General features: G+C 44.9%; 1 protein-coding gene across 4 annotated transcripts in view; it reads right to left on the bottom strand.

Moving 5' to 3' along the window:
• PPP3CA (protein phosphatase 3 catalytic subunit alpha) overlaps positions 1 to 19,336 on the bottom strand; it is a 190,635-nt gene that overhangs the window by 107,948 nt on the left and 63,351 nt on the right. The gene's annotated exons all lie outside the window — the stretch shown is intronic.

Here is a 19,336-nt window from a genome sequence, read left to right as displayed (position 1 = left end):
TTGCAATGCTTTCTCACTTTTTCCTGAAAGCAGCAAATACGTACTGTGGCTATTAAAAAGGTAAAGGGACCCCTGACCATTAGGTCCAGTTGTGACCGACTCTGGGGTTGCAGCGCTCATCTCACTTTATTGGCCGAGGGAGGCAGCGTACAGCTTCCGGGTCATGTGGCCAGCATGACTAAGCCGCTTCTGGCGAACCAGAGCAGCGCACGGTAACACCGTTTACCTTCCTGCCGGAGTGGTACCTATTTATCTACTTGCACTTTGACGTGCTTTCGAACTGCTGGGTTGGCAGGAGCAGGGACCAAGCAATGGGAGCTCACCCCGTCACGTGGTTTCGAACCACCGACCTTCTGATCGGCAAGTCTTAGGCTCTGTGGTTTAACCCACGGTGCCACCCGCGTCCCTTACCGTGGCTATTAGGTAGTGGCTATTTTCAAAAGGACAATGGTTGTTCTGCTTCCCCCAGACATAATAAGCTTAGGTAGAAGCAGAATGCTTCTGCTTCCTTAATCAGGGCTTGCTACTAACCAGGATTTGAACCTGGGTTGGGACCCCTTGTTAGCATTAACCTTGAGTCCTTTTCAAGTGTCCCAGCTTCTCCATCACATAAACTGGTGTTCCCAGGATGGGTGAAGGCACCAGACTCTACTCCACCATTTGCATGCCTGCAGTGGAGAAGTGCATGCACATGTGCACACTGTGGATGTGCAAACAAACACATGCGGAGTAGGAGCATCCCACTCCCTGCCTCAAGTCAGAAGACTTGAAAAAGGCTTTGGTTAAGAAATTGGTGTAGGAGGGCAGAGAATCACATGCACCAGCTCAATGACTAAAGCAGAAGAGGATAGGACTACCAGAGGCATGCATGATTTTGTTTTGTTTTTTTCCTGCCCAGTACGACCCCTGATGCACCTGAAAAGATTTAAAGAGCTATTCTAGTTACATCCTGGTTCATCTCCAACAGACAATGCAGGCAAATGTTTAAAGATGTTTATATTTCTCAGTGTTAATGCAGCCAAGAGCTTGGGAATTCTGATTATGTCTACTCGTGTCCTACTGAATCCAGTGGGGCTTATTCCTAGGTAACCAGGGTTAGGATTACAGCTTTATTCTTAGAATCAAAGAATTGTAGAGCTGGAAGGCACCCCGAGGGTCATCTAGTCCAACACCCTGCAATGGAGGAACCACAGCATTTGGTCCCTCATCCCATCTGAAACCATACTGGACCCTCCTTAGCTTTGAAAATGTGCTAGCAGTTTCATTGCTGCACCATTAGGATGATAAAAAGCAACTCTTTCCCATACAGGAGACTGAACCTGGGCCACCTGGGTGAAAACCAGGAGTGAAAACCAGGAATCCTAACTGAAAGCACAATGCCCCCAAAAATTCTCCGTTCCAAAATGATGTCTACTAAACCATTTGACATTTTATAACCTTTTGAAATTTTATACCCTTAACAAATAAGTAACATCTCATGTCTACAAATAATAATAATAATAATATAATAATAATAATAATTTATTATTTATACCCCGCCCATCTGGCTGGGCCTCCCCAGCCACTCTGGGCGGCTTCCATAAAAACCAAAAATACAGTAAAATATCACACGTTAAAAACTTCCCTGAACAGGGCTGCCTTAAGATGTCTTCTGAATGTCAGGGAGTTGTTTATCTCTTTGACATCTGCTGGAAGGGCGTTCCACAGGGCGGGCGCCACTACCGAGAAGGCCCTCTGCCTGGTTCCCTGTAGCTTTGCTTCTCGCAATGAGGGAACCGCCAGAAGGCCCTCGGCGCTGGACCTCAGCGTCCGGGCAGAATGATGGGGGTGGAGACGCTCCTTCAGGTATACTGGACCGAGGCCGTTTAGGGCTTTAAAGGTCAGCACCAACACTTTGAATTGTGCTCGGAAACGTACTGGGAGCCAATGTAGGTCTTTCAAGACCGGTGTTATATGGTCTCAGCGGCCGCCCCCAGTCACCAGTCTAGCTGCCGCATTCTGGATTAGTTGTAGTTTCCGAGTCACCTTCAAAGGTAGCCCCACGTAGAGTGCATTGCAGTAGTCCAAGCGGGAGATAACCAGAGCATGCACCACTCTGGCGAGACAGTCCGCAGGCAGATAGGGTCTCAGCCTACGTACCAGATGGAGCTGGTAAACAGCTGCCCTGGACACAGATTTGACCTGTGCCTCCATGGACAGCTGTGAGTCCAAAATGACTCCCAGGCTGCGCACCTGGTCCTTCAGGGGCACAGTTACCCCATTCAGGACCAGGGAATCCTCCACACCTGCCCGCCTCCTGTCCCCCAAAAACAGTACTTCTGTCTTGTCAGGATTCAACCTCAGTCTGTTAGCCGCCATCCATCCTCCAACCGCCTCAGGCAGGACCTTCACCGCCTTCACTGGTTCTGATTTAAAAGAGAGGTAGAGCTGGGTATCATCCACATACTGATGAACACCCAGCCCAAACCTCCTGATGATCTCTCCCAGCGGCTGCATATAAATGTTGAAAAGCATGGGGGAGAGGACAGAACCCTGAGGCACCCCACAAGTGAGAGCCCAGGGGTCTGAACACTCATCCCCCACCACCACTTTCTGAACACGGCCCAGGAGGAAGGAGCGGAACCACTGTATAACAGTGCCCCCGGCTCCCAGCCCCTCAAGACGGTCCAGAAGGATGCTATGGTCGATGGTATCAAACGCTGCTGAGAGATCCAGCAGAACTAGGAAACAGCTCTCACCTTTGTCCCTAGCCCGCCGGAGATCATCAACCAGTGCGACCAAGGCAGTTTCAGTCCCATGATGAGGCCTGAATGTCTTGGGCATTTGGTTCAAATATAATACTACTGAAGTAGCCAATTGTCTTATTTTGCAGACTAATTCTTTTGAGATGCACATGGAGAAAAGCAGTGTACAGAAGGCAAAGCAGTGGGTTTTTTAAAATATAAGAATGCCATACCTGCTGCCAACTAGGCATAATTAAAACATGATTTTTTTCACCTGCTCAAAAGAGAAAGATGAAGGCATATTTGCAGAGAACAATTGCTGTGAAGTAACAGCTATTTTAGACTTATTTTGCAGAGTTGCTTGTTACAGGTGACATACAGTACGTAGAAAGTGAGTCATTACAGTCCATGGTTGCTAAGAAACGGCATAGTCACAGCCAACTTATAGTAGAGAAGTCTGCCAAACAAAGTGCTGCACTAGAGAATTGCCCAAAGATGCATAGATGGAATACCTGTCTTCTTGTGGCTACACTGAAATGCACCATGCAGTCTGATGATACTATACAACTAAACAAATGAATAAGCAAAATCTTTATTTGACATGAAGTTTCACAAACAGGACCAATGGAACCCAAAGCTTGTGGAAGTTTTCCATTGGTTTTCTAACACCATGCTCAGGCCGAAGGGGGAAAAAACTACTTGCACAGTTGTAGACAAGCAGGTAACATGCACAGGAATGTGCATACTGTTCTAAGGAATGGAAATAAAATTATGGCCAACACAACAAGCACACACTTGACTTTGAAGATCCTTCTGACCACCATACTTGGCTGACATACTTGTTGCAAAAGGATTGAACCCAAGTCCCCAGCATCTCCGGATGTAGCTGGGAAAGGCTCCCGATCTTAAACCTTGCCAGTCCATGTGAACAGGATTAAACCAGATAGGCCAGTGGTCTAATTCAGTATAAGGCAGTCTCCTATATTCCTACCATACACAAGACTAAAGTTCCTTGGAGTGCAAGTGTCTCATCCAGACCAACAAAGTGAGTATAAGAATTATTAAAGGGGGCGGGGGACGGTTACGCTAATAAATTATGGAACAAGACCTTCCGCAAGCTGCAATTGGTATTAATAAAAAGTGCAGCCTTCCCCAAACAGGTAGCCTACTAGTGCTTTGTACTGCAACATTAATCAGCCCCTGAAAGCACAGTCGGTGGGCCAGAGGTAGTGGGAGTTGTAGACCAACAACATCTGGAACGAACCAGGTTGGGCTGCCAAAGACTGATCTAGTCACTCAGTTCTTTACTAAGGCCTGTACCTAAAGCTCTGGTGGTTATTCTAATGCATGCTTTCTTCTTACACCAAGTGTAATAAATTGATACAAAAATGTTTGGGTGTGTGTGTGTGTGTGTGTGTGTGTGTGTGTGTGTGTGAGAGAGAGAGAGAGAGAGAGAGAGAGAGAGAGAGAGAGAGTTTACATGCACACGTGCATAAAGAAATTAAAGCTTGGGTCCAAAGAAGAGCAAACAGAATCCTGCTTAGGAAATGTAAAATTCCCTGCAGTCTCCTGTGATTCCACCAGTGCTGATTCACAGAGTCAGGGGACCCACCTGAATGTTCTTCAGTGTGGAACAGAAGCTGAAATCAGGGACCCCCTTTAGTGAACAGAAACGTCTTTCTGCTCGTGCTAGGACACCACTGGAGCCAAGCGAATGTAGATTACGTAGCCTTACATGCACACATTATCTCCTGTTTTTCATATCAATTGTTTTGACTACGGTTATTAATAACATTTTTAAAAACCCAGGGAAACAGCCAGGCTCAACCAAAATCCCTTTAAGTGTAGACTAGCACATGCAGGATTACATCTGGAAAAGCTGATTACAACTTCCTGACCTCCATCAGTGGAATTTGCTTTTGAACTTAGTGTCCCACCCAAGTTTGTTCCATAAGCTTCCAAGCAGTGTGTTGACAGATTTTGCTTTTATTAGATATTGAACAAAGAACAACTACACTCCATTGAAAAGCCATTATAGGAACAATTAATTCAGCAGAAAGCATCGCTGGAAACACTGAACAACAGATCCCTCCCCAAAAGTACCATGCTGTAATGGAAAATGCCACTGTTCTGTTGAGGTTTAGGTGAATATACAAGTACTGAATAGAAGAACATAGGAGCCTCCTGCAGAAAGCCAATAGCCCATCTAGCGCAACATCATCTACCCAACCATAGACAGACAGATGGGAAACCTGCAAGCAGGACCTGAGCACAATGACACTCTCCCCATTTATGATTCCTAGCAATTGATATTCAGGGACATACTGCTTTCAATCTTCTCCTGCATGCCATGACAGGCTCTGGTGGATTGAGAGAATGAGACCAATACTGGGTCCAATGGTCAAGAATGAGGTCACTGCAAGTGTTGTAGAGGGAAATGAGGGGCAGATGGGGTTCATCAATCTGGGAAGGTAGCCCATCTAGGAGAAGAAATACTCTGATCCTAAACTTTGCTGCTCTACTCATTTGTGAGAAAGGTTAACCCAGAGGAAAAACCCGTACCTGCTGCCTTGTGGGGTATCATCAGAAGAAGAAAAGGCTAAGGAGTAAACCCTAAACAAATCCAGAATGGAGTCCCTAATACCGTTGGATGGCACCTTGTACACTTCCTTCTGGCAACTCCTGCAGCCAAGCTGGTGCCAAATGTATTGCTCTGCTTTCCTTTGGACCACATCAGTGAAGCCGAGGAGGGGCGGGTCTTGTCATCTGGGCAGCCCAGGACCCCCATACACACTGCCCAGGCTGGCTCCCAGGGAGGTCACTTCGGTACTGCTAACGTTTGGCTTCACCCCCAGAGGCACACTCCATTGTCTCTTGAGAGTCACAGATGCCAACTTCCTTCCATAGTGAAGGTAGAGCATGGTCTTCCTGGCCAATAGCCAATGAAAGCCTTATCCTCCATAAATTTGTCAAATCTTCTTTTGAAGTCACCCATGTTGTTTTGTTGGTGCCCCTCACTACTTGTTGTGGTAGTGAGTTCCACAGTTTAACTACACGCTATGTGAAGAAACATTGTTTTTGAAGATGTTTTAATTATTGTTGTACGTGATATTTTTGCTAAAATGTACACAGCTCTAGACAGCATCTTAAAAAGCAGCGACATCACCTTGCCGACAAAGGTCCGTATAGTTAAAACTATGGTTTTCCCAGTAGTGATGTATGGAAGTGAGAGCTGGACCATAAAGAAGGCTGATCGCCGAAGAATTGATGCTTTTGAATTATGGTGCTGGAGGAGACTCTTGAGAGTCCCATGGACTGCAAGAAGATCAAACCTCTCCATTCTGAAGGAAATCAGCCCTGAGTGCTCACTGGAAGGACAGATCCTGAAGCTGAGGCTCCGATACTTTGGCCACCTCATGAGAAGAGAAGACTCCCTGGAAAAGACCCTGATGTTGGGAAAGATAGAGGGCACAAGGAGAAGGGGACGACAGAGGATGAGATGGTTGGACAGTGTTCTTGAAGCTATGAACATGAGTTTGACCAATCTGCGGGAGGCAGTGGAAGACAGGAGTGCCTGGAATGCTCTGATCCATGGGGTCACAAAGCGTTGGACACGACTAAATGACTAAACAACAACAACACTGCTCTAGGCTCCTTTTGAAGGAAGAGAAATATATGAACTCTAAAATTAAATAAAAGATTTCCTAGGGTTTTCCCTTTGGGGTCATTTAATCACATCCTGAGAATCTCCTTCAAGGGGTCTGCCTCAGGGCAGAGAATATTTGTCTCCTTATTAAATCCTGGCTGCACTTGAAGAGGTTCACACAGCAGGCTTTTGTCCCACCCTCCCACCCTCTTTAAGACTCTGGAAAGCCTTCCTATAAAAACTCGTGTCCTAAGTAGGAGTCATTGCAGGATTTGATAACAAAATTGCTCTCCCACGAGAAATTGTCCTCTTCAGCAACAATCCATATTTAAATACCACACATCTTCCAGAACAGCACACCAACCTCTTTGGTTAAGCTGGGAAAGAAATTCCCTTGCTTTCTCCTACTCACAGGCATGCCAGAAGAAGAAGGGGTGGGGGTGGGGGTAGAATCAAAGCTTCATCCCACAGAGCCATATGTACTGGACTCTGCAACTTCAAATGAATTTCTTTCAACCTCTTCGAGAAAAAAATAGCCTAAAGCACTTTGAAACGTCCCCAAAACAATCCTCCTTAACAGCACTGAAGCCCAGCTCTTTTGTGATTTGCCAAATGCGGGGGGGGGGTGCCCCCTTTCTTTTCTTTTCCTTTTTGGTACAGAATAACCACAGTGCTGTGACATTCAAGCCGTGTTACAATCGTTACCTGTAGCTTAATACAAGTGTTCTATGCACATTTACTTTGTATTTGAAAAGAAACAGTTTCCTGGCTCCTGATGTTTCAGGCACCATGGTGGCTCCATTTAAAAGCTAAATGTTTGACATTTTACAGCTCAGAAAAGGTTTGGGAAAATGTAAGCTAATTACACAGGTCCAACTGTACCTAGTTAAACTCCCACTGAGCGTTCCAGGAGTGTGTGGGCAGTTCTGTGTAGGTAGGAGTAAAGTTGTTGCTGATTTCACCATGGCACAGCACGAGCTATGCAACCTTCTTATGACTTAGCTGTTCAACCATTTTATTTGAATATCTCAATCAGCAATGAGGAAACAACTTGGAAAGACAACAGAATAATGGTTTCAGGCTACAAAAGAACACAAAACTCCTACCCCTGTACAGCATCTTTACAAAATAAATGAAAGAAGCACATTTTTGCCTCTGAGTCACGTTTCATAGCTATGTGAACACGGCAACTTTCTTTGCAATTTCCTCCATGGGTCTTATTTCCTTACTCTATTATTCTTATGATCACCTCCTCTCCGATACAAGGCAACCAAGGTCTTCAGGTTGCTATGCTGATTAAGTGACTTCAGCTTCCATTCTTGTTTTCCATGTACAAGGACTATCTGTGGCTTCATTTCTCAGCACACAGTGTGTGTCTCATCACCAAGCCCATGGGTCGGCAAACTAAGGGCCGTGGGCTGGATCAGGCCCAATTGCCTTCTGGATCCGGCCTGCGGGTGGTCCAGGGATCGCCAACATGCACATTCTTTCCCTCTGCCTTCCTCTCCCTTACATGGCGGCGGTGGCGGTGGCAGCGCCTCCTCCCTCCCTCCTCCTGGCTTCTCCCTGCCCTGCCTAGAGGAGGAAGGGGGCTTTGTTGGTGCCAGCAGCAGCAGTGCTCGAGCAGCCACCATTTTAAGCAGCTCCTATCCAGAGCCCTTTCGCAGGCTGCTCATCGTCCCTCCACCGCTGCTGCTGCTGCCAGCCCCTGATGCTCGCAAGACACAGGTAAGCAGCCACTGGGGCTCATGGTGCTCTTGCATCATTTTTTCCCTTCAAAATATAGTCCAGCCCCCCACAAGGTCAGAGGGTCAGTGGATCGGCCCCCTACTGAAAATGTTTGCTGACCCCTGACCAAGACTGTCCAGCTGGTAATGATGGGCAACACATTCTACTGGGGGAGACCTTGCACACAAACCTTCATATTTCTACCTATAAGTAAAATAAGTCACCACTTGCTTCCTGCCGCCCCCTGGCCCCCCGCAATCAGAACACAGATAAGGCCCATTGATTCAAGGTACAAGAAAGGGGATTCTGACTAAACATCAGGGAGAAATTTCTGACTGTAAGAACTGTTCTGCAGTGGAACAGACTCCTTTGGAAGGTGGTAGACTCTCCTCCCTTGGAGGTTTTAAGCAGAGGTTGTATTGCCATCTGCCAGGGACACGTCAGTGAGATTCCTGCATCACAGGGGGTTGGAATAGATGATCCTTCCAACTCTACACTTCTATGATTCTAAGACAATGCGAAATTTATTGAAAGGCTCAGCATCTCAGGGTCAGCAATGTCTCGAGTACGAAGAGCAAGAGCTCAACATGCATGGTGGCTTCTATAAGCATAAGGAATAGTCAGTGTACAATAGGGAACTGCCAGGCTTAATTCACTGCTTTTGCTAGAATCATACCCTACATTTGCCTTTGATTTAGACTGAATCCATCACCAATCTGAGGAAGCTCACAAACTATTTTTGCAACTCTGACCCAGTTCATATCCATTCATTCTAGGGGAGGAGGGAAATATGAGACACTAATGAGAACATTATCCCATAGCCTAACCTTACAGGATCTTCATTCCACAAGGTCTAACCAATTACCATGTTAGTAAGAGAAGGAAGGAAAGTATTCCGCAACCACGGTTACAGAGCATTATGTATGAGGAATGACAACCACTCAATTTTCTCTATTATCATAAAATGCTGTAATAAGCAAATCCCAGTGACTTTTTGTTCCAGTTCTGTATCTACCCCCACCCCCCGGCCACCCTCAATCCATTGATCCTAACACACTTAACAACTAGAATAGCAACCTGAACTGAAAATTGGGACAAAAGGTTTAAGGAGTAAGCGCCAATAAAACCTGCAGCAGATTCATAATAATAACTTCTAAGATGTTCAGTACTTAGTACTGTTCTACTTTCCATGGGGGGTTGGTGGGAATGAATTGTATACATACATACATACATACATACATACATACATACATACTGCCCCCTCAAAAATCTTTGAAATACTTGAGCAAAGGCTTAACTTAGTCAACTCCTTCCCAATGGTCGTGATTCAGCAATTAGAGCTGTTCAGAATCATTTACTGGTAATATCTTATATAGGTAAATAACCAAGACTGAAACTAGGAAAAATATGTCACCACCTATCCAAACCCATGTCAAATCCCTACAAAGCAAAAAGGAGATGAGATTATGTGTACCATGGGCAGGGGGCAGGGAGCTTGAACCTATGCTTTTTTCACCAAAATTACTTTCAGCTCTTTTCCTTCCACTGAAGTTCCTTCTAAACCAAAGTGTTTCAAATCTCAACACATTCATTGCATGTTTCCTCTCAGTGGGACTTTCCTCCAAGTTAGGTTTCATCTTCCAATTCTAATCAATCAATTTATCTGTCAATTTCTATATGTAACAATAATCAGCTCAATCATCCTGCTAAGCTTGTTATTTTCAAAATCACTGATTAGTAAGATTTGTTGAATGCAATGCCGTTCCTTTCTGAGTAAACATGAATAAAATTGCAGCACTCCAATAATTTATCTGTCAATTTATACATGTAATAACTATCATGCTAGGTAATAACCTTAGCATCTTAAACAATATAATAATAGATTGCTTTAGCATATGTAAACAAGGAGGCATTGCACCATAGGAATCTAGCTCTTTTTCTAAAGAGGATTTACTCCTTGCATTTCTATTTGTGAAAAATATTATTTTGGTCTAAGTCTCATCAACTCACCCTTCCCTTTTTTTTGCACACGGGAAAGGAGAAGGTAATCTCTTTAAAATCATGTCTTATCTGAATCCACTTCATGGTACTGGGACAAGTTTTGACTGCAGGAATGAGGCACAAGGAAGAAACTATTGAAGGACAGAAAGCCAAGATATACCCTACCTGAAAAATATGAGAATAAGGATGAGATAAATTCTAGCTTGCACCTAATTTCACAGCTGTATTGTGGATAACAAAAAGCCAATATCACACAAAATTAATAATGTAAACAGCATGGGGAGAAAATGGAACCAGCTGTATCAACTCACAATAAAACTATGTATTTTAAGTTTTTCCTTTTGTGGCAAAGAGCTGAAACGATCAAAAGCAAATTCTTCCTGTCACTGTTACCCAGCATCTAAACCCAACTACTTTATCAAGGTGCTTTAATCATTAGCTTTAGTGCAATGCAACCATATTTCATAGGAACATAGTAGGCTGACCTGTTATGCCAATTAGACCAAAGGTCCATCTACCACAGTATTGTCAACATTCCTGAAAGTGGCTTTCCAGGGCCTCAGACAGAGGTCTTTGTCAGCCCCACCTGTAGATACCCAAGACCCCTTCATTGTTATGGATGTTTTAGTTGAGATTCCCACATTGCAGGGGGTTGGACTCAATGACCCACAGGGTCCATTCCAACTCTACAATTCTATGATTCTATGTCCTCTATTACTCAGCTTATGCCGCTTCACCATTCATTAGTCCATTAGAAATCAACATATACTGGAAATAGTGAAGGAGCACACTGTAGCACTGCTGGTTTGACATGCCTTCAGAGAATGCAAACCTCAGCTGTTAAAGCAGCTGCTAAACCTATCAATTTTCAGATCAGTTACACACAAGCAGCACAACGTAACTTGGGTTTCCCAAGCATACTGACCCAGTAGGCTTCTACTCCTTTTTCTCATGCCCAGTCTCAACCTATGAATTCCTTTAGCTAGCTGTTCCTCAGCACCTTGCATCTTCTACTCAAAAGGTGGGGATTCAAGTAAAGTATTGACTTTCCAGCAAGGATAAAGTTAAATGCATAGGATGGTACTTAACTAAGTTTCACTCGTAGAGCCACTGAAATAAATGGACATAACTTTGTCATGTTCATTTATTTCAGGGGTAGGCAACCTAAGGCCTGGGGGCTGGATGCGGCCCGATTGCCTTCTCAATCCGGCCTGTGGATGGTCTGGGAATCAGTGTGTTTTTACATGAGTAGAACGTGTGCTTTTATTTAAAATGCACCTCTGGGTTATTTGTGGGGCCTGCCTGGTGTTTTTACATGAGTAGAATGTGTGCTTTTATTTAAAATGCACCTCTGGGTTATTTGTGGGGCCTGCCTGGTGTTTTTACATGAGTAGAATGTGTGCTTTTATTTAAAATGCACCTCTGGGTTATTTGTGGGGCCTGCCTGGTGTTTTTACATGAGTAGAATGTGTGCTTTTATTTAAAATGCATCTCTGGGTTATTTGTGGGGCATAGAAATTCGTTCATTTCCCCACCACCACCAAAAAAAATATGGTCCAGCCCATCACATGGACTGAGGGATGGTGGACCGGCCCATGGCTGAAAAAGGTTGCTGACCCCTGATTTATTCCTACTCTGAGTAAAACTTAATTGAATACAACCCATTCATTCCAGTAAATGCAGGATAGGTTATAACCCGGTCTTGTCATCTGGGCATCCCAGGACCTCCATACACACTGCCCAGGCCTGCACCCCAGAGAGATCACTTTGGTGCTGCTAATGCAGCAAAGCAACACAGGAGGCAGCAGTTACAAGTTACCGGTGTCAGCAGCCATAGCAGGCACTGTGTCTTTACCTTCAGAGGCGCACTCTATTGTCTCTCGAGACAGACCGATGCCAACAACAAAATTCCACATTCAATTCCAACTAGGAGGAAGTCGTCCCCCTCCCTCAAAGGCTCCTAAACACCAGTGACACTTCCAGGTGGGTCTGGATATATAGTATGATCCAGACAGGGATGCCCTTAACTCTGTGGCCTGCATGAAACCAGAAGAGTTCTGCAAAACAAGTGTATCAGCTTCCTCAAGAGTAATATTGAGCCAGAGAAAAAACAATGCTGATGGACATTTACTAACCTCATTCTTGAATCTCTACTGGCCTGCCACAGTCTAGAAAAAGAAGTAATGTGGGGAAAATCCTGAGATTTTTTTTCTATGCTTAACTTGCATGTGCTAACTTGCACTGGGAAAAATTGATGCCTGAAAGAGTGATCTAATCTAGCATGCTTTATTTTACTTGTATTTAGGAAACAAAGCTAAAAACAAAGCTCCACCTATGCCAATATTCCAGATCAGTTTGTCAGCTCAAGTTCATTATTTCTAGCCTGTTTTATTTCCAGGAACTGCATGACCTCTATAGCAAGGATTTCTAAAACTGTATCTCTCTAATGTCGTGGGTGCGGATCTCAATTCGTATCACCTTGCCACCTATAGCTGATTATCTCATGTTATGACTGTTATCTCATGACTTGTGCTAATAAATCTTATTAGAAATATTTGCATGAAGATGGAAGTTGAAGCTGTCCAATGATAAAAATTTCAATCTGGAATGGAGCTAAACTTCTTGAAGACCTCTGTCAGTTTCTATTTCTCAGGTCCAATACAAGAAGCCACATGGGTTGCCGTCACTTCAGCATTGTCCCTACCCTTTTCTGCTTTGTTGGGTGATGGCTAATATGAGGTCAAACTCTAGTCCCATGATTTTTCAAGTGCACACAAATTTGGAGATATAGATAAGCAGCACCCATAATTCTCTCTGTAATTTGTGGTTTGGGTTTCACAGCAGCATAGGAAAGCTTGGAAATATCACAGTGCCCAGCAGTTTTCCTCTAGTACACAACCTATTCTGATTACAGGCTTCTTGTGGATTTTCTTTTGGCACCTCACATTTAAGACCATGTCTAGAAGTCTACTAAAAGAAGAAGCAAGCATCCAGACTTCTCAGGTTCAAAATAGGGGAGAAAAGGCGAGGTGAGTTTGCAAAATAAAGAAGAATTCTGCTAGTAGGATGGCCAATTATGCATCATCAAAAACGAGGAAACACATAAAAGAGAGAGAATTTAAAAGCAAAAGAAGAGCCAATGGCAACAGCACTCTGCTCACCTGTAATTCCCAGCAACTGGTACTCAGAGGCATACTGGCTTTGACAGTGGAGGTAGTTCTGCATTTTTAAACGTATAGGCTAATTTAGTATAGGTGCAAATTTAGACATAATTACTATAATTTAAATAGAGCTACAATATATCTCATCATAATGACTTGAACCAGGTGAACTCTGTTCCTTCTAAGTCTGCTATCCAGGTGCAATTGTTGACAGGCAGCTTCAAAGCCCCATCCCATACAAATGCCTACAGATTTGCATGACCCTACATCAGGCTTCCACGGTCCTCCAGATGTTTTTGGCCTACAACTCCCATGATCCCCAGCTAGCAGGACCAGTGGTGAGGGATTATGGGAACTGTAGTCTCAAAACGTCTGGAGGGCTGAGGTTAAGGAAGCCTAGTCTACAGATTCACACAGCACTGCTTCCCAGGGCACTTGAGGCTCCAGTTTCAAACTGCTCAGCAGCACATGGCTGCCAGGCCTTGGCTTGGCTTTAAAAAAAGGAAGACCAAAAACCATTCAGAGACCTTACTGAAGGGACATGGGTGGCGCTGTGGGTTAAACTACAGAGCCTAGGACTTGCCAATCAGAAGGTCGGTGGTTCGAATCCCCGTGACGGGGTGAGCTCCCATTGCTCAGTCCCTGCTCCTGCCAACCTAGTGGTTCGAAAGCACATCAAAGTGCAAGTAGATAAATAGGTACCCCTCCAGCGGGAAGGTAAGCGGCGTTTCCGTGCACGGCTCTGGTTCACCAGAAGCGGCTTAGTCATGCTGGCCACATGACCCGGAAGCTGTACGCCGGCTCCCTCGGCCAATAAAGTAAGATGAGCGCCGCAACCCCAGAGTTGGTCACGACTGAACCTAATGGTCAGGGGTCCCTTTACCCTTTACCTTTTATGCCCCATGCACCTGCACATGAAAAGTCTTTCACAGCATCCATTTTACCAGACATGCAAACAAAGCCCTGTCCAGGGTAAAGTCAAGTCATGTGGTCTATATCCAAGGCACCTAAAAAGACTATCATGTCAATGCTTTGTTTTTGCTCAGAAGATGAGAAGTTTTGTAAGTCAACAGCAAGCTTCTGCAAATGAAGATTCCTAGCTTGAGGGGGGCTAGGGAGGCAGTACTCTCCTCCTTATGCCTGCTTTCCCTAAAAAAATAATGCTACTCCTTTTAATACACAGTACATATCATTACAGTGAATGCTAGATGCCAGCTTTCACAGCCCGTGCTTTGACTTATTCTAACCACAGCTCCAAGAGCCCCCCCTTCTGTATCATCCTTTTTGGGGAGAAATACAATATTATTGATTTGTTTTGTAGAAGAGGGTCCCTTCCAGTAAGGCATGACCATAATGCACCTCTAGTAACACATTCCTCTGCAGTATGTGTGTGGGTGGAGCTGTAATATTAGCATTTGTGGGAACATACTCCTTTGAATTAAGCTTAGGCTGCTTTCCTTCCAGCAAAAAAGAAGGGTGTACTGGAAGATTTTAAATGCATGAAAAAGCCCACACACAAGAAAGGTCTATGAATGCTAATTGCTGTACCGAGAAAGTTAAGAACATTTATATTTGGGATATATGAAATGCAACAGAAAGGGTTCATATTTTCTTGGCGCTGGGGGAAATTTGCTCATGCAGCAAATAGGATTACTGTAGCTCTTGAGCTGAATTATTGGACGAAAACTCCAAAGTGCCTATGGCCTCCTAAGGTAGCTTACAGCAGTGTTTCCCAAACTTTTTTGGGCAACGGCACACCTGTTTACTGAAAAAAAATCTCGCGGCACACCACCATTAAAGCCCCGCCCCGTGACGTCAGCGCGCAGCGTCACGCCGGGAGGGACGCACGAAAGTGAAAGTTTTTTCCCTCCCCCCTCAGTCCCTCGCTCGGAATTCAGCTCGTTTGGGGCATCGCTCCGGCTGCTCCCTCTCCCGCCGCGCAGGAGCGATGCCTCTCTCTGGCTCTCCCTCCGCGCAGGCTGAGGGAGGTGCGCGTGTGACCCGTCTCTGCTGGGAGACCAAACCCAGCGAGGCAGAGTCGCGCGGAGGCGCCCAGGCAGCGCTGCCGGCTGCGAGGAGGAGCGCCAGGCAGCAGCAGGAGGCGCGGACTCTCCTCGCCGCCGCCGCCCCGCCTCTCGCCGCCCGACTCGCCCGCCTCCCTCCAGGCATCTCGCGGCACACCAGCCGATGTCTCACGGCACACTCGTGTGCCGCGGAACACCGGTTGGGAAACACTGGCTTACAGACTGTATGCCCATGTCTTTCGGAGGGGAAAGGACAAGGGGTATACTTTATTCTATCAGCTGTGAAAGAAGGCTATCACTAAATTCAATTGCATCAAATAAAACAGTGATGTGAGGTAATGTATGTGCATATGATGCATCAACCTGTCTTGTCCGGGCTTCAATCGCCACACACAACTGTTTACACTGGGGGTGCCAAATGATTTCTGAAAGCAAGTATGGTGTAAGATGTTGAAACACTGGTCTAGTGGTGAAGAGAACCAGATTCAAATTCCTGCTCAGCCGCACTAGCTTACTGGGCCAGTCACTAATACAGTGGTACCTCGGGTTAAGTTCTTAACCTGAAACTGTTCTTAACCTGAAGCACCACTTTAGCTAATGGGGCCTCCTGCTGCTGCCGCACAGCCGGAGCACAATTTCTGTTCTCATCCTGAAGCAAAGTTCTTAACCTGAAGCACTATTTCTGGGTTAGCGGAGTTTATAACCTGAAGTGTATGTAACCCGAGGTACCACTGTACTCATTCTAACCTACCTCACAGGGTTGTTAGGAAGATGAGGCAGGGTGGGCTGTGCTATGTAGGCTGGGCTCAACTTCTCAAGGAGAAGGGAGACCTGCTGCTGCTGCTGCTTCCACCACTACCCCAATTGTTTGAGGTGGTTATTGTTCTTCCCCACCACTGGAGAAGGAGGAGGCTACATGGGCACTATGGGCATTCAACTACAATTTATGACTGCAACCAAGGGAAGGGATGGGTTAAGGCTGGGAGGTGAAAGATGAGAAAGCATGTGTGAATCAGAGGATAGATTTGGGCTTAGTGTGGGAGTGTAAAGTTACTTCATTTAAATTGGAGAGAAGGGAGTCAGGAAAAGAAGATAGTCAGATGTACCTGAATTTCTCTGCTTCCAAGACATAATTGTAGAAGGAATTATCATAGGGGGGATAAGAAAGGGGTAGTGTTAGAACAGTATTTCCTAACCATCCAGACATTTAGGAATATAACTCCCATCAGCCCCAGCCAAACCTTGCTTTCCCCCCTCCTTTTAAAAGATTATTAGTTGATTAATCTGCTTTTCATGTGCTTGATTAAATTTAGATCAATTTCACATTATCAAAACCTTAATACTATTTAAGGCAGCATGAGAGAACTTTTAAACAGGCCATCTTTAATATTTTCTTTTTCATTCCCTAACACATTTCAACACCGGAACCATGATAACATTAAAAAAGAAAAAACACCCAATGCTTCCTTAAGTCTCATCCTCCCTCCTTAACATTTTCATTCACTGATTGACATTAGTCTTCATTAATCAAGAAAAAAACACACGAATAGTGACAAAAATGATGCTTGCATCAAAATGAGGATATTTAAAGGGCCAGTGTAATCATTTTGGCAGTCCCGCAAAGAGATTTTGTGTAAGATTATATTGGGCTTTAAACTAAAGCACACAATGTGAGATCATTAACCAAAACAGCATCAGCTTTGAAGTAAAAACATAACTTCACACGTGTCTCAGTTCTCATTTTGAGTAAAACCGAAATGGATGCATCTACCTCACAAGGAGAACACAAAACACAATTTCAGCTAACCTGGAAACTGTGGGTCCAATTTAATTGTTTTTATTTTATGCAACGAAAACAGACTCCACGTACAGCTCCCAGCTTGTGTTTACTCAGCACTCAAGAGCCACCCATCACCCGCAAGGTATTGCACCATTAATTCCTAAGGGACTCTTTAGGCAAGAAAGGTGACAAACATTTTTCTTCTCCTTTTTCTTTTTTGCTACCCTGATTACAGCATCGAATATAGAGGGGAGCAGTGCTAGATGCAAAATATTTCTTGACTGAGAAAAACAAATGATTCTTGGTCAGCGGAGAATCTGTGACCCTGAAGGTGTTACAGTGAAACCTCGGAAGTTGAACACCTATAAACTCGAACGTTTCAGCTCCTGAAAGATTGGAAACTGGAAGTGATTGTTCCGGTTTTCAAATGATTTTCGGAAGCTGAACATCCGGCGCAACTTCTGTGGCTTCTGATTGGCTGCAGGACGCTCCTGCAGCAAATGGGAAGCCACGCCTTGGAAGTCGAATGTTTTGGAAGTCGAACAGACTATTGGTCCTGCTGGCTGGGGCTGATGGGAATTGGAGTCCCACAAGATCAGGTTCCACCATCCCTATTTTAGGCAGCTAAGAAATCATGCCTCTGGAACTTCCCCACCTTACCCCATAAAAGCAAGAAACACTCTTAGATTTAAAATCCAATCCCCACCATAACAGTGATTCTCTTTTAGTGATGTTGACTTGGGTACAAAACACCTGCTCACTGCCAACAAATGGTTCCTATGAAGCACACAATTAATATATCTCTTTGCCCTGCCCTGCAACCAATATTCGATGCCTCAGATTCTCAACGGCTTAGAGCAGTGTTTCCCAAATTTGGGTCTCCAGCTGTTTGTGGACTACAACTCCCATCATCCCTAGCTAGCAGGACCTGTGGTTGGGGATGATGGGAACTGAAGTCCAGAAACACCTGGCAATCCAAGTTTGGGAAACAATGGGTTAGCGGAAGTAATGAAAATGAAATATTAAAAAGTAGTATCACTGACCCTGATTTAAATACAAAATAACTCTGAGCATGTGGAGTTTTACTCAGCATCATCACTGCAACAGAAATAAATGGAGTCTGCGAGCCTGCTGTCCCAATGCACAACCCATTTAATTGAGAATTAGCACCATGATGTTGCAGAAAATGATTGTTTCCTTAATTTTCACTTATTTGTTTATTTCATAAAATTTACATGCCGCTTGATTGTTAAAAAGAAAAAGAAAAAACAACCCTCAAAGCAGTTTACAAAATGATAAGACTAAATCGAGAAAAAATCCCAACCATACTTTAAAACATGCAAAAGTTAAAATACTAAAACAGATTTAAATGACCTCAACTTTCTAAGCATCTGGGTAGGCTTGTCTAAACAATAAATTTGTTTTGTTTTTGTTTTTTTCAAGGTGCTGAAAAGAGTACAGTGAAAGTGCCTGCTTGATCTCAACAGGTAAAGGTAAAGGGACCCCTGACCATTAGATCCAGTCGTGGCCGACTCTGGGGTTATGGCGCTCATCTCTCTTTATTGGCTGAGGGAGCCGGCGTACAGCTTCCGGGTCATGTGGCCAGCATGACTAAGCCGCTTCTGGCGAACCAGAGCCGCGCACGGAAATGCCGTTTACCTTCCCGCTGGCAGGAGCAGGGACTGAGCAACGGGAGCTCACCCAGTCGCGGGGATTCGAACCGCCGACCTTCTGATCGGCAAGTCCTAGGCTCTGTGGTTTAACCCACAGCGCCACCTGTGTCCCAATCTCAATAGGTAGGGAGTTCAAAAGTGAAGGTGCTGCCTCACTAAATGAACGAGTTCTTACAAATGCGGAATGGGCATTAAGTGGCCACCTGTGGTATCTTTAATAATAAAACTGTAATTGTACGCATGCCTGGCTGGCTGGCTTCCGCGCTCCCCCAGACTATAAAAAGAATTAAGAAAAGATGGTGCAGCATCAAGCACCAGGCACCGGTGGGCTTGGACATGCTCCAGCCACTCTAGGTGCTGAAACCAGGCCTCTCTCTGTCACATGCTGCCCTCTGGGTGGTCATTTGAGGCTCTCTAGACCCAAGCTGCACTGCTGGGTTGGTGGTCCTTTGCCTTAGGAAACAGTCTGTGTAGCTGTTGCCCTTCTTGCAGCCTCTTCCCCACCCCCGCCAACCTCCTCCTCAGCTCTGAAGGCTTGAATTCCCCTCTTCTCAGGGAGAGCCTTCTCAGCTTTCCAACACAGGCTCCTCAGGTTTCAGA

Source organism: Podarcis bocagei, assembly GCF_964188305.1.
Source record: "Podarcis bocagei genome assembly, chromosome: 9".
NCBI lineage: Eukaryota > Metazoa > Chordata > Lepidosauria > Squamata > Lacertidae > Podarcis > Podarcis bocagei.
The sequence above is the reverse complement of the archived record's forward strand: the minus strand, read 5'-3'. Positions and strand labels throughout refer to the sequence as shown.